Source organism: Ciconia boyciana, chromosome 4, assembly GCF_034638445.1.
Source record: "Ciconia boyciana chromosome 4, ASM3463844v1, whole genome shotgun sequence".
Classification (NCBI taxonomy): domain Eukaryota; kingdom Metazoa; phylum Chordata; class Aves; order Ciconiiformes; family Ciconiidae; genus Ciconia; species Ciconia boyciana.
Window position 1 is genome coordinate 26,289,052 of NC_132937.1, and position 14,099 is coordinate 26,303,150.

Consider the following 14,099-nt stretch of genomic DNA (forward strand, 5'->3'; position numbering starts at 1 on the left):
CCCCGGGGTTTCCTCCGCGCTGTGCTGCGGCCGTGGTGCGCCCTTGGGTTGGCCGCATCGGTGCTCGGCCCCGCCGTCCTCCCCGCCTGGCAGAGGGCACCGGGGTGCTCCTTGCTGGGTGCTCACACCCCGCAGCAGCTGGCAGAAAGGGTGGTGGTGCTGCACTAGAGAGCTGATTTGTCATTCTTCTGGGCTCTAACACATCTTGCTGAGGTCCTTGGGCTTCTTTTCTAAGTTAGACCTCTGAAATCTGATGATCCTGAGGGTCTCTTTTGACATTATAGCAACATTTTAAATGAATTTGTAGGGGAATACACAAGAGAGATAAAAAGTCAGGTTACCGTAGCATGTGCTGAAGCCATCTGACTGCACGTAGTGAGGCTTTTGTGGTGGCAGGTGCCAGAGGACCCCCAGACTGAGCCAGTTGTGAGCTGTGGGCTGTTATCTGTTATTAACTCACCCCAAGTGCCAGGGGAGCACACCCTGCACTCCTCCAGCGGGAAAGTGCTTAGTGGCAAGGCTGGATGTGGCCATCCTGCCAGGAGAAAGCTGTCATGTTACACATTTCTTCCCCAAACCGACATGAGGTGCCCAGTGCATGTGACACAGGCAGGAGAGGGAAGGGCTTCGGGGCGTCCCTGTGCCTCCCCCTCTGTCACCAGCGCAGAGGCTCTCCAGAGCTGCCCCTGGCACCCCAAGGCCCCTCGCTCATGGACTGTAGGATCAGCCTGGTCCTCAGCAGAGGCGTTTGTCACTTCATGGTGCTTCTCTGAGGTCCACGTGGGCTCTGCTGGAGGTCCTGAGGGTCCTTGGTGCCCTCCCACCCCGGAGGGCTTCTGTGCATCCTCCTGCGCCTGTGTCACAGCAAAGCAACTGCCAGCGTTCGTTTCCCACCCTGTGCTGCGTGTGGTTGGTTTTAATGGGCAGTTTTTATCCCTTGGGAGCGCATGCCTTGGGGAGGGCACCTTGCAAAGTAATGCTCCCCGGCATGGGCATGAGGTGTGTGTGTTGCCTTAGGCCACGCCGGACTGACCCGAGCAGCGGGTGGGGGGCCACTTCTGCTTCTGCCGAGCTCCAGATGTGGGCATGAGCCATGACAGATAGCTTTCACACTCCCCAGCACAGGTTGAGTCTGGGGCGGGGATCCATCGCTGCTGGGAGTTTCTAAAGGAAAAGAGTTCCTTACTTCTACAAATGGCTAATGATAAAAGTCTTGGAAATATTTCTGCTTGTGTAAGAAATTCAATAATGACAAGTTCAGATCTAAAGCAGCCTGGGGCTGCAAACCCACTTCAGCAGTGGCGGGGGCCGTTCCTGGTCTCTGCCCATCGATGGCAGTGGCAGCAGGCAGCCCCAGCCCCGTCCCAGGCTCAGCCGGGGTGCAGGGCTGCTGCCTTGGGCACTTAGCCGTACAGCCTCGCTGCTGCTTCTCCCCCAAAACAAAACCCCAAGCCCTACGGCGTTCTCAAAATAGAAGAAACCCCCTTCCCTTCAGCTGGGGCTAAACCTCATGTTTAAAGTGGAAACAAATGTGCCCTGCGCAAGAGGCTATGTTTAATTTGGGCGTGCGGCGATGCAGGGCCAGGACTGGCAAAGCCCGGCATGGCCCCGCGGCAGTACCCCCAAGCACCGGCGTGGGAGGGGGGCTGCCTGCGGAGACGCCGTACATGTTAATGTCTCCCTGGCTCCCTGGTGCCAGCAGTTGCAGCTCATCTGTTGGCAGTCGGCAATGTGCTGAGAAAATGTATCTATTGGATTAAAAAAAAAGGCTATAGGGTGACCAGATGTTCTGGGCACCAAACCAAAACAGTTTGCGGGAGGGGGAGTAAGATGTCTCTTCTAAAATAGCATTAAGTTCTGGGGTTGTCTTTTCTCTGTGCAAAGAGCTCAGTCCTTCAGGGTACGCTGAGTAGCCTGGAGGCTGCAGAAGGCATCTTTCTCAAAGATGGGATGTTTATGCATCTCTCTCTCCATCTGACCCGTGGCAATAAGCTGTACCTACATTAAGCCTGCTTTTGCACTGGGCATCGACCTCTCCTTAAGGGACAGGGACACTCATGACAGCCCTAAAAGCCTTGAGAGCCATGCACAGCAGGACGACAGCAACGCCAGCTGATGGTTTTATGGATACACTCGCTAAGAGTTTTAAAAGGGTGCTTGATACTGGTGGGGGGCACTGAACTCACCGTCCTGGAGTCCAAGGCGATCGTACACAGAGCTGTTTTGCCCAGTTCCTCCTGTCCTGGTTGAAGATGTCCTTGGGGAGCAGGAACATCTCCTCTCGGTCACCAATTCCTCTTGCTGCTCTAGCTCCTGGGCGCTTTGCTGTATGTGACAAGAGCCAGGGCTGAGCTGAGCTTTATCCTCATGGAGGGTTTAATCTCATTACCCGATTGCTCAGGTTTAACCTCAGTACGTTATGTGGCTTTTGGGGAGTGCAGCCCGGTGGCTCCTGGAGTCCGAAACCAGGAGGAGAGCAACTGTGCTCTTGGACTGGCCGTGTTTTCAAAGTGAGACCTTGGGATATTACAGAGGGAGGGGAGAAAACTGATCCTCTGGAAACGTTGCTGCAGATATAGGGGAAAAAAAGGAAGTTTTCTTACGCCTTCCTTTCCTTTCAGATGCTGCACGAAGGGCAGGATGAGCATCAGCGGGACAAGTCCTCACCAGTTTCTCCAATTCATTCCCAGTTCAGCTCTTACGCTTTGCATCTCTCTCCTTCCTTCTCTCCCCTTCCCAAATCATCTGGAGTTTTGCTGCTTCTGTTCACATTTCCACCCATTCTTCTCAAACCATATGTATGGGTTGGTTTGCAAGAACAGAGCCTTGCGTGACTCCTGGAATAGCAGCAAGCCCAATAGCAGAAGAAAATTCAGCTTGAAAATTAATAGTTCCCCCTTAAGATGAATGCAAATCAGGGAGCCTGAAGAATAGTGTGAAATCAAGTAAAGTTAAGTCCTGGAAACTATTACCTCCTGCTGGTAGTTTAGGACTGTACAAGAGCCAAGTCCACAGACATCAAAGTATTTACAAATTAAAATAAAGTCAGCTCTCGTGGTGCTGTAGGAAATGGGATGGGCTGATGGAGACCCAATGTGGGTTTCTTCATAAAAGGGGAAAATTAATACGGGAAGGAATTTTATCATATGAAATTGCTGTATGCAGCCAACACTAAATTGCAACGGTGGTTATAAAAATGACCCTTTAAACCAATATCAGCATTAGAGTATCTTCACTTTGCTTTCTTCCATGTGCCTGTGAGCAGCTGAAGAGCTACTGCAGCGATGTCAGCCCTGCGGGGCAGTTCACGCCTTGCACCGCAGCCAGCGTGCGGCCGACAGCATCGCCGTGTTTCCCACCATGGCCGGAGGCACCGCCGGTGCACACGACTGGGGTACGTGTCCAGGGCAGGTGGGATGAAACATCCTGTGGAGCAACCAAGGTCTTTCTGATGACTGCGAAAGCAGCCCAAGTGACCAGGCTGAACCAGAGACCAGCATTTGGATGGCTGAAATTAGGTCAGATGAAATCCTCCTTTGTTCTTTTCGTTATTGGTATCAAACAAGCAACTTAAAAGTGAAAAGCTTTTAGACTATAAATAACTCAGCTGTTCAACTGGCAATTTTTTCTTGTGAAAACAAAATATTTCTATCATCTTCTCTTTTTAACAGCCTTTTGAAATTACATTTTTAAAATAAACTTTTTTGGGAAAACATATTCTTAAAACATTACCCCCTTCCCTGCTTTTGGTTACCTTCAACCTGAGCAAAGTAGTGACTCAAGAGAATGATGGGACAGCGGAAAACAAGTCTGGATAGCCTGGACATAGTTATATGAAAGCGATGATCGGGAGGTGGGATTAAGCCCTTCATCCACTCCTTCACACGTTGAAAAGGAGCTCTTCCGAGCAATTCACAACACGCACCTCCTCCTTGCTGGCGAGGTACTGCAAGCTGGGGTAGGAGGACATGCCCACATTGCTCATTTCTGGACACTGTGGTTTGAAAGGCCAAAGGGAAGTTCATGCTTAAAGGTTTTCAAAACTCAGTTTACCAACATCTTGAAAGACTGATGCCCCAAATTCCTGAATCCTGCACTGCACAAAGGCATAAGTGATAGGAATAACGGAGAGAGAACCCTTGGTTACCTAAATGGATGACACTAGAAATGAGCAATTGTTTTCTAAAACTTACACGTGTGAAAGACACGCCCCTACCACATAAAGAAATGAGGACGTATACACAAATATATCTCTGCAAATGTTAAGATACCCACCAGTTCTTCCAGCCCAAGTCCAAGACAAAAATCCCCATCCCCTTCCCTTACACCAAACCGAGGGGAAAATTTGCTCACGCCGACGAGCATCCCCATCAGCTCTACAGAAAGACCACAGACAAGATTACAGACCTCGACAGTGCTAGGTACAGGGACATTATCCATAAAGCATGTAATCCTATCCAAACCTTCCGACAACAGTTTCACAGTACGCCAGAATTTTTTTAGGATATTTTCTATTTTCATCCCGTGATCCCATGTAATACATAGTCTTGGCATTTCTTATCACTTCCAACCATGCATTTCTCAATTTTTTTTATGTTTGTTCCAAATTTCAGTGCTGTGCATCCTTTTTGCCTTAGACCAAAAGCATATCACACATTCTCATCATTTTAATTAAACTAGGGCCAATCCAGGGCAAATGTTTGATTTTGACTCAAAAGGTGCATGCAAATCACAAATTCCATTTGATTCAAAATGGAAAAGGCTCCCTGCTACATCCTTACTGTATACGGAATTAAGCAGTCTGCCAAACTCATGCCTGCACATCTCTTTCAAAAGTGTCTGTGTTTTTGAAATTAAAAAATTAATTCATACATTAAATGTAAGTTGTGCATGCATTGTTTTTAAGGTCCACAGCGAATACTACAGGATAAAACTCAGATCTTTTCACTTGAGGCAAGCGCCATTTAAATTTATCAACTCTCAACAAGCAAAGACTTCAGCGTGGATACCGACTGAAATTTGCATTAAATGTCTCCTGAAACAAAATTTCCTAGCATGTGAATGATCTCACAATGACCTCCTCTTGTAGTGGCTTTCCATTAAAAGCACTTCCAGTGCAGCTACGGAAGCGGCACCTGTGGAAGGTATGAACGTGCACCTTGAGCCGGAAAGGCACGGTCCTGCGGGGGCGAAACGGCTTCTGTCCCATGAGCATTTGCCATTTCTGTCTGGACAAAGCTGGAACCCTTGACAGCGTGCTTGCCCAATACCAAAGCTGTGTCTCAGAAAGAGTCTGGTGGAGGAGGCGTGGACTTTGCAGTCCTGGCTTCTTCCTGCTCTGCCTGATTTGCTCACAGCGAACGCTGCAGACCAAGGGTCGAGCACCAGTGCTGAACCAGGCCAAGTACAGCCTTGAACTTTGGCTGCCGCTGTCTCTGGTGAGGATACTCACTCCAAGGTTAGTCTTGGATGTCATCTTCGTTGTAAAACCCACCTTAGAGCTGCAAAATACTTCAGCTCAGTGTTTTTCCAATACGCCACGCACAGAGAAACTTCTCATCAGCTGTGGCCTGATGCTCAGTTCTTCCACCATCAGATGTCACTGGTTGGGTTGCAGCCTCTGCCAGGTCTGTGACCACAGAATAGGGCTCATACTCTCTCTTTTCCTTTCTCATGGAAGCTCCGGAGCTTTGCTGGTGGCTGCCCACTTCTGCCGTCCTTCCTGCAGTGCGTGTGTCAGTTAGCAAAGGGGCGAGCGGGCTATCCCCTCCAGAAAGGGTGAAGGACTCGCGAGCTTTGCTGGAGAGATGGAGGTAGGTACAGAGAGGGAGCATTCCCCTCAAAGCTGGAAGCCATCCATCCCCCTGTGGACATCCTCCTACAGCGATCGTTACCTGTTCAGACGTGAGACGCCACAGAGGGTGGAGATGCTCTTTGGCATGAGGGAAAGTCTCCCAACACCCCCCTGAGACAACGCAGAGGAACGGCGCAGGCTTTGCCCTCTTCAGGGACGGCATGGTGCAGTGTTAGATGGGCTGTTTAGTGGTATCTGGAAACACCCAGAAGGCACTGGCTTTGCTGTCTGCTGGAATGTCCCCCACCCTGGGAACGCAGATCTTCTTGCTCTGAGAGAGGTCATCTTTATCATGAAGTTGTTCCTTCTTCCTGTTTCCCATTACAGACAGGACATCAGTTTTGAACCACTTCTTTTTTTTTCCACAGAAAGTTCCTCGACGTGACTTTTTTCTTCATGCCTGCCGGTTCAGCCAGGCAATCGCCTCATCGTGGGAGCAGCCCGTGTCCTCTCCCGGCTTGGAGCTTGTCCAGAAGACAAGAGCGTGTTGCCTGAGTTGGCTTGAGATTTCTGCGGCTGCACCGCGTCACCATGTGATTTCTCATGCTCCCAAAGCAGCCTGTTGACTTATGAGTTTGAAAAGTAGCTGCTGAGCTGCAGAGCCCGTAACGGTGTGAGCTCTGATTACGCTTAGGGCTTCACGCTTCCTGAGCGCGCCTCTGAACTGCGCAGGTGATTGCGTTTTTATTGTATTGGCTGAGTGGGCGTCTCCGTTCATGTTCTGCAAAGCCACAAAGCTTGCTCGCGTACCTGTTCCTCGGCTCTGATCGTCCTTGCTTTCCTAATTATTTCCCTGTCTCGCCTCCTTTCCTCAGAGCCCCTCGGTAAGTTTTGCAATTTGGTACTTTCAAATACATTTGGCAAGTCTCAGTTATACCTTTGTGAAGGAAGGGGCAACTCTTGAAGCTGCTGCTCTTACGATGAGTGTGGCAATTGTCCCCATTTCATGATGGTGATCCGCTTGGATGCCCAGTCTCTCATCCAGGCGGAACACCTCCTGACAGTTAACTAAGAGCACAGCCTTTCTCATGTCCATCCTGGTGGCTTATGTGGCTCCCAAAAGCAGGCCAAGCTCTCGTAGGCATCGCTTATGTGAGCAAATACGTTGCTGCTCACCGCTGTTCATCTCCCACGATGAAAATGTGAATGGAAGCTGTGGAGCAGTCTGGGTTCTGGTGCATAAGCTCTCCAATCCTGGCATCCGGCTAAAAGCAGTAGTACCTACCGTCAGTCTGTCTGTGCCATACCTCCTGTTGTTATCGTCTGGGAAGCTGCCGTCAAAGGTGAGCCCAGGGTCCGTGTTCCGGTCCAGGACCACTACGCTATTCAGTCCTGGATCCTGGGATACCACCTTATGTTCCCCGTCACTGAGCCTCCTGATGACAAACAATTTTTTAATTGCTTCTCCCATTGGAAGGCAAAACCTAACTGCTCTCACGGTGAGGTATCCAATTTCTAGGCAGTTCAGTTTTAAAGACTGGCTGAAACCCATATCTCTTTGTATGAAACATTATCTTTTTGTTTAGGGTGTACTTCTTCCTCCCCAGTAGTCACCTCTGATACATTGCTAGGGACAAATCACATCCTTCTGTCTTAGTTTCATCAGAATACACGAGCCAAGCCCTGGCAGTCTCCATGCGGGGAAGACCTCCCAGCGCCTTGCTCATCCTCATGGCCTCTCTCCCCCTGTCCCATCTGCGTTCCTCCCGGTTGACCGGAGCCCCTCCAGCGGTAGGTGCATCCTTTACATCCTGAAGAGGAATTTTTGATGGCCTCTCTCATACTCCAGAAGGGATTTTTTTCCCATAAATTGCCACACCATAGGTTGTCCCTCCTAAGCTGCAGTAGGAGAGAGGGAAGCATGCAACACGCAGGTTAACACATTGTTCTGCAGGATGCTATCAGCACCCCGGGGACTTCTCTGTGGTGAAAAGCAAAGAACAAACATTTGGCGTTTTTAGCAGTTCTTATTTCATTTCCTCCCTCACTGGCTGCTGTATTATGTGACGCCTTATCGCTAGATACTGAGGAGCCTCACTTCCCCATGCAGGCAGTGCCACTGCTGTCACGTTTATTGACTGCTGGCATGGGTAATGCTTGGGAAGCATCTTAGCGTGTAGGTCAGGCAGCTTCATACCAAAAGGCTCTGCACGAGCTGCCTGGAGTGTGCTTCGCGTCTGGTTGTCGCATAAGGCCACACTGCCACCGAAGGGATGTTCCTCTTCCCCTGGTCACAGAAGCCATGGAAAGCCCGCGGGTAGGGGTCGTGGGTCAGACTTCTGAAGGACACAGATAGCATGTACGGCGCAAGGCCTGGACTCAAACATTCAAGAGAACCATTAACGAACCCAATACTTGGTTGTTTCTTCACTGTGAAACCTGCAGGATTAAGCACTGCATCTCTTGCACGTAGTCAGGTCCTTTGCAGTTTTGTGGCACCGACCTGAATCTGACCGGAACAAAGCTGCGCATCTGATTTCCTCAGTGGGAATGAGTCTTTTTGGACTGGGGGTTCATTGGGGTGGAGAGAGTTTAATGTGTTTATAAGCATCCAGCCCAACGCCAGTGGGAGAGGAATCGACTGCAGCCCAGGAGAAGGTTCAGCAGGCAAACCCGGGTGGGCGAAGGGGGCTGGGCACGGGTCCCCACTGCGGAGCGCACCTCAGTGTGGGTCTGCTGAGTGCTGGTGCTTCAGCCTTCATGGGTAACTTCCCAGGAAGAGAAGCAATCCCCTGGAAAAGTGGTTGGGAAGGCACTCGTGGTGGCACCCACCGCCGGTGCAGTCCTCTCGCCAGTGGGTTTTCAGGTCCTTGGCGCCGTCATTTTCCCTCCCTGCATGTTTTCCTCAGAATCTAAATGTTTTTTCAGAGAAACTGTGTTTGAGTTATCTATTGACAGTGTATTTTCACATGAAAAAATCTACAGGGTTGTAATTTGGATGTAATGTTCCCCAAAAGCCATTCAGGCAAAATTTCTTTTTAACTGTGGCTAATTACATATACTCAGTTGCTCAATACCAAAAATAAGAGCATCCAATGTAATGTTTATTATTTCTCTCACAAAGGGGAAAAATCATAAATTCTTTCTAATGGGATCTTTAATAATAAAAAAGAACATAATCATTACTATCAAAAGATGTATGGCTTCCATGGGGTTTACTTACCAGCATTTTGTCTGATTACATCTCTGTTACACTCACAGCATTAATTATTGGAGACTAATTAGGCAAAATTGCAATGTAAACCCTAATGAAAACTGGTCTCGCAAACCCCTAACTCTCCTTGCTGCATCCTTTCAGCTAGGTAAACTTCTTGCTTGCAGCAAAGAGCAGATCTTGCTTGGCGCCTGGGAGCGTAACGCTTCCCACCGACGAGCGGTTTTACGGTACCAGTCGCACAGTTGGCCTTGCTAAAAGGAAGCAGGACTATTGACGGTGGGAGTTATTTTCCAGCCTTGCAAGTAGCTGTGCATGGCTCTCCTCTCTCTTTTGTGAATTCTCGTCAACGCTTTGATTCCCTTTGCCTGGTCCTGGCCTCTCCCGCTCTCCCAGGCGGCGGCGCGGCGGCCACGGCGAGCTCCCCGCGTGGCAGGTAGCCCGCCTGCAACGTGACCTCCTTTCCAGCTGGGCTGGAAATGCTTACAGCATCTTTACTCCAGCAGCTGATGTGCTTGCTCAGCTAAACAAGGTCACAAATTTCTTCCTCCCCAAGGGGCAACTGTCCTGGGATACAACCTTTCACAGGATATCTGAAATACAGTGAATTTCTGCTCGCTTGCACAGTTTTTTAGAAGTACAGAAGCATGAAGGAGAGATTAGCCACCTCCATGCTGAACTTCAGTTGAATATGCTCTGCTAACTCCCTTGCTCTGTGGTGGGGATAAAAAAAAGGGAAAGAAAATAGGTAACTAACTGCATTGCTTCTTTTTTTGGATAATAGATCTATTTAATTAATTTGCAATATCTCTAATTTCAGCTTGGCAGTGATATAAACCTACATCTTAAAGGATCTCAAGGCTTCTCACGAACAGCACGCAGAGATAGCGCAGACAACACAAGAGCATGGACAAATGCTGAACAGAAAGGTTCTTTTATCTGCAGCAGTTTCTCTTCCCCGCTTCAGATAAATGAAAGGCACGATGTCCACCCGGAGACCACCTTTTCCTATCCCACTGCTTATAGGCTGCGGCGAGCCCCTAAGAAAATGCCATGGTCACCCGCGCCAAGGCTGCAGCTTTCCAGGAGAGCTGCTTTGCGCGGCTGTTTCCTTCTCCCAGCAGTAAGACGAAGGGGAGGAGGGAGCAGAGGCGGGCGGTGTGACCAGCAGAACATCACAGGGCGTGGGGGCGGCTCCGTAAAGCTCTTCATGCTGCGGGGCCGAGAATCGGAGGTGTTCCCTGGCGACGGTAGGTTGGCCAGTATAGACATGACCGGATTACGTCGTGCCCTGTATTTGGCGGGCATTGAGGGGAGCCCATCACCTTCCTCCTTGCAGCAGCCCCAATCACGTTTGAAGAGTTTTTGTACGTCTTCCTTCCTCACCCATCTCTCCCCTAGACTAAACAAGCCCGACTCTTTCAATCTTTCCTCTTAGGTCATTTTCTTTTGGCCTCTGATCGTTCTTGCTGCTCTCCCTGGACTGTCTTCAGTCGGTCCCCAGCTTCCTCCAACGCTGTGCCCAGACCAGAGACAGTTCTCCAGCTGAGACCTTCCCCCGCTGCCTGGAGCAGAGGATCACTTCATGTGTCTTACACATGACACTCCTGTTTAGACATCCTGGTACGATGTTTGCTTTTTTTGCAACAGGATGACATTGTGTGCTCAGCCCAGACACAACCCAGATTGCTTTCCTTGGAAAGAGTCCTTTGTATAATGTTTTCCTAAATAAAAATAATCATTACTTGAAGCTGTGTCCTTTCTAGTTTCCCAGTGAGGCACATCTGAAGTTTTCTTTTTCTTTTTTTTTCAGTGCTTAACATTTTTCCCCATCATCCATAATCATTAATGTTGCACAGAGACGTTCTTCAGCACAGTACGCTTCGGATTCCTCACCAGCAGAGTGATGGCTTCTTTTTCATATTTCTTTCACTGGGCTTTTCGTATCAATTCAATCTCATCTGGCTAAAAATAAATGTGGAAACTGGGATTTCTGTGCCTATCTCAGGCTGACACAGCTGCCAAGCAGATGTAGCTGCTTTTCAGTTTTCCTGTTTGTAAAATGGGTGCAGCTAAATCTGTCTGTAGCATAATTATTAGCATAAATGACAGCCGATGCTGTAAAGGATGCGGCACCTATGGCTCCTTAGGCATTTTCACATGCTGTTCCTTGATGCGCGGGCTCGTATTTTTGCAGGTTGAAGGCCAAAACCACTGAAGCTACTTTTCACAGGAAATAAGTTACAGGAGTGTAAAGAACACCCCCTTTTTACGTTTGCTAGAGATCCAACCTTGTATGTTGCTTATTTTTTCCCATTTTTTCAGGAAGTCACATTCATTAGCATCTCAATTTACTTATTATTTGGATAACGCTAATGCATTTTGAAAGGCTTTCTAAATTTCCAGGTTTTAGACAGAAGGAAATTATTTGGTATCCAAAGAAGTCCTCGTGCCAGGCAAGAATGCAATGTCAGTGCTAATAAATCTTTCCAATACTTTTTTTTAAGTTCAAGTCCATTTTGGTCAGTATTGTAGTGGCTGCTTGGAAATGGCTGGCAGCGCCCGCGGCCTGCCTGCCGCAGTCGCCTTTAGCTCCGCAAATTGAGATCCTGAGCTCCCCTCTCTCTCCCCTGTGTGCAGTCTGCATATTTCATCTAGCAGAGGAGACGGATGGTGTTTTCTTTAGGCACGCAATAAAGAATACTCAGTGGAAATGCAGGGCTTTGTGCCCGAACCCACGAGAAAGGGGTACCTGGCCCAGCTGTGGTGGTAGACACTGTTGAAGCACATCAGAGCAGCCACCCAGGTACCTGCTTAATCCCTTCGGCAGCCGGGGTAGGAAGCATTTCACCTCGTTTTCGATATCTACAGATGTGGTAGGCATTAGAAATCCAGCTTGATTTCTAATCAGCGGAGAAGAAATAAGTACTTCCGAGGCACATTTTATCTGCCACGGTTTGATGTCTGCTTTAGGATGAGCTGAGCTGGGATGCTGTAGGCTGCTAAATCCCATCCCTGAAGTCTGCTGGCAGCTCGGGTTTTAGCAGAAAAGTTCCCAAAGTTCATAAAGGTGGGGTTTTTTCTGTGCATGTGCAAAGACATAATGCCTTTTTGGGTTTTGCTGTGTTTTTGCCATACAGGTAGTGAGGAAAGCTGCGCCATCCCCAGCTCAGTAAAGCCTCGGTTGACAGGAGATCCCAAGCAGCGTCTGTGTTCTCCTTGAAATCCTCGGGAGAAGATGGAATAAGGACAGCACCAACAGTAATAATAACAACAGCTATACATCACGGATGGTAGGGACTGAGGGCAACCGATAATTACTGCACAGCTTTATTGGCAGTTAATTAAAAATAGATCCAAAGATGTCATGTAACCATTACTTTTGTTTGTAACCACGATTTAACTCTATTGGACTCTCTGTACCTCTGGTCACACAGCCAAACAATTTATTCTTCCGTAGTACTGCTCCGTCCCTGTAGGCCAATTAGGCAGAGATACCACCTTATGAAAGGAACACACGATGAAGCCACATGTCTTTGCCGCAATCAAGGCAAGTCATCACTTCTGCTGTTTATTTCTGATCTTCCCCATGGATTTCCTGGGAGGGTTTTGCCCTGTGAATTATATTTTGAACCTTTTAATTTATGCAGAGAAGATGATTCTGTGAAAGATAATATTGTGCAATTATCTACCGTTATTACTATAATAGTGAAATGGTGATCTTAATAATTATAGTACTAAAGCTAGCATTTCATTAGAGGAGGGCAACTCTGGCTCTAACGACGCCCTTTGATACACTGTTTCTGTGATTTGTTAATTGCACTCTCAGAATCAAGTACTGATTCAGTGACCATAAACTCTGCTTCCTATAACATCATTAGATCATAAACTCCCTAATAGCAGAAAGTTTTAATTACGGAGCACATTCTCTTTACAATAAATATTTCTCAGTGTGACTCGCGGTGTGCAAGCACCAGGCGTCCAAGGGAATTGCAAGTGGGAGTTTGTGGGGCTGGAAAGGGCGAGCTTGAGCCTTCCAGCAGGAGCAGCCCCATCTCCCCGTCAGTGTAGCAGCCCTAATGCATCGGAGCCTCCAGCCTCGGCCACCGCCTCCGGGCTCCGTTACAACGGGACCATGAAATTGCCCCGTAATGCATCCAGAGTCTATTACAGGGAATAAATAACATAGTCATAGAGAGACTTGGAGGTGATGGTACCGGCAGCTTCTGTAAAAATAAAAATTCCGCGTGCTTATTCTTAAATGGTTCTGCTTAGAAAGTAGGGAGGAGACTGCAATTGGAGACGAAGGTTTTGGGTGTCGGTGAAACGAGTGTCGTTCTCTTGAGGAGCGCTGTGTGCTCCTCCTCTCGGTGCGTGGGAAAGGGGGTCCCTGCCCCGTGTGCGGGGGCTCTGCTCCCCTCCGCTTCCCGAGGAACCGGCCACAGCACCCAAGTGCTCCTCCAGCCGCGTCCTCGGATTTCCCTCCGGCAGAAACGGAGTTGTTTTCGAGATGAGCTCCTCCCCTGCCCGAGTTCAGTCCCGCCGGGAGATGGGATGCGGAGGGGCACAGCCGAAGCCCGGAGGCTGGCATCGCCCCGTGGCCCCCAGCCCAGCCCTGCCAGGCAGCCAGCGGGCGTGCGCCTGGGGGCTTTGCCGGGGGCGTTTTATATAGCGTGCATATAGAACTGTATGGAAAGGGAGCTCTCTGGAGGATCTCACACCCCCTTTCTATGTGTGGGAACTGGCAAAAAAAAACCCCAACAAACCAAAACTTGAAAATTGTGGTTTTGTCCTCAGGGAACATGAGGTTTCTCGGCAGGTTCTGTGGCCAAACTGATGGAAACACACATTAACACCACCGGCATGAGCGGTCCCGGTGAGGGGTGGCGAAAGGGCGGGGGCAGGCTGGTGCCGCGTGCCCGCCCGGGTGCCCACCCACGCCGCTCGGCTCTGCACCGCTGCCGCCGCGTGCCCGCCGGGTGCCGGTCTGCACCGGAGAGCTGCCAGCGCCCGTGCAAAATGCCGGTCACCCTAAACCCGGAGCAACGCTGGGACCTCCTAATCGCACTGCGGCCGGTGTTATTTTACACG